This window comes from Pteropus vampyrus, unplaced genomic scaffold (assembly GCF_000151845.1).
Source record: "Pteropus vampyrus isolate Shadow unplaced genomic scaffold, Pvam_2.0 Scaffold16, whole genome shotgun sequence".
NCBI lineage: Eukaryota > Metazoa > Chordata > Mammalia > Chiroptera > Pteropodidae > Pteropus > Pteropus vampyrus.
The window spans coordinates 10,522,466-10,524,278 of NW_011888797.1; positions in this window are offsets into that span (position 1 = coordinate 10,522,466).

Below are 1,813 nucleotides of genomic sequence, written 5' to 3' on the forward strand. Positions count from 1 at the left end.
TAGGGAAAAGGGTCATTGTCAAGAGTCATTGTCAAGGTCACTGCAAAGGACAATGGGGCAACGAGGAAGGAGGTCGACTCCTCTGGGACCTGGTGAGAAGCCTGGAGTGCTCTCCTGGAGGACTGTGGGTTGCTGAGCACTTACCCACCTGCCCCTAGGCCCTCCCAGCTAAGGGTTGCCCAAAGTCAATTTCCCAGCGGCAGTCGAGGTCAGCATTGTCTGCACGAGGCTGAAATCAGAGGCGGGCTGAAGACCCCCAAGGACTCTACAGCATGGGGCACCCCAGACCCTGTAGGAGAAGAACACAGAATGTGGCATGTGTACTAAATTATCTTCCTAACATCTGGAAGGCTTTCCCGGGGTAGAATTGCTGGGTTAGAGGGGACACATTGGGAAGAGTCTTGAATCTACTCATAAAGGTTTCCCAGATATGACCAGGATCCCTCTGAAATGACTGCCTGCATTTTACACTCCCTCGGCCCACCTGGGAACACGCCCCAGCTACGCCAGCGCACCAACAGCGGATGTGACAGCTAAGGGCTGAGAGTAACGAAGGGACTTCAGTGCGTACTCTGTACCAGACCCTGTGCTAAGAATTAATTTCTCAGAATGACTTTGCAGACTAGTAATGTTTCTTACCATCAATACCTGAAGAAGGCATGAGGCACAGGGGTTACATACGTCATCCAAGCTTCCATAGCGGGTAAGTTCAGGGCAGGGTCCCCCACACCTGGGATAGTAACTACAGTGCCACATCGTCTCTAATGATATAATCATCTTTTCATTCTTACCAGGGTCATGAGTGAAAAGAGACAGTTCAGTGTCTCATTGTGCATTTCTCTAGATCATCAGTTTATCAGTTAGGATTAGGCATGGCTACAAATAAGAAATCTAAGCCAAGAGTTTATTGCTCAAGTAAAATCTTGAGGTTGGCAGTCCAGAGCTGGTATGGCAGCTCCCGCGATGGTGTCAATCACCCAGGCTCCTTCTCTCGTTGCTTTGTTGGGCGGGATCTCCATGCCTAAGATCTCCTCGCAGTCCAATATGGCTACTGAAGCCCACTCCCCACCTCCCCGCCCCCCGCCCCCACCGCCACCACCAATCACTTCCTGTCTTCCATCCACGGGAAGAAAGAAGGAATAAAGAAAAAGGAGACCAAGGCACCTACCACCTATCTTTTCGTGAAGGTGCCTGGAATCTGCTACTTCTCATCGGCCAGAACTGGGGCACATGGCCTTAGCTAGATGGGAGGCTGGGGAATGTCTTTCTTCTAGATGACCATGTGCCCAGCCAAAAATCAAGAGTTCTGCTCCTATGGAAGAAGGGAAGGTGGATATTGCAGAACAGCTTACGGTCTCTGCCACACGGGAGGGGTATCTTTGCATAGGTTGCTTGGACATTTTTATTTCTTTGCCTAAGAATTATCTTTCATATTCTCCTTTTTCTACTGCATTGATTATCCCTTTCTTATTTTCAGTGATGCTTCTTATGGGGAACTCACTGCTTCCCAAAACAATCTGTAACAACAATGCTTCTCTAAGGACTTGTGTCACAGTCAAATGGGAGGCGCCGTGCTGGGCGCAGCTCAGCACCCCGCTCATCTTAGGTACCCCGCAGTTGGCTTCCTTCCCCGACGTCGGGGCTGCCCAGCGTGCGTCAGAATCCCCCGCAGTGTTCGGAACTCAGAGGCCCAGCCTCGTGGAAAGACAGGGCCTGGGCCTTTGTGGTTTTACCAAATACCCCAGGAGAGAACGATGCCCTAACGTGATATATTGTCACTGTCATCTGGAGCAGCACAAGCCTGGGCTGGTGT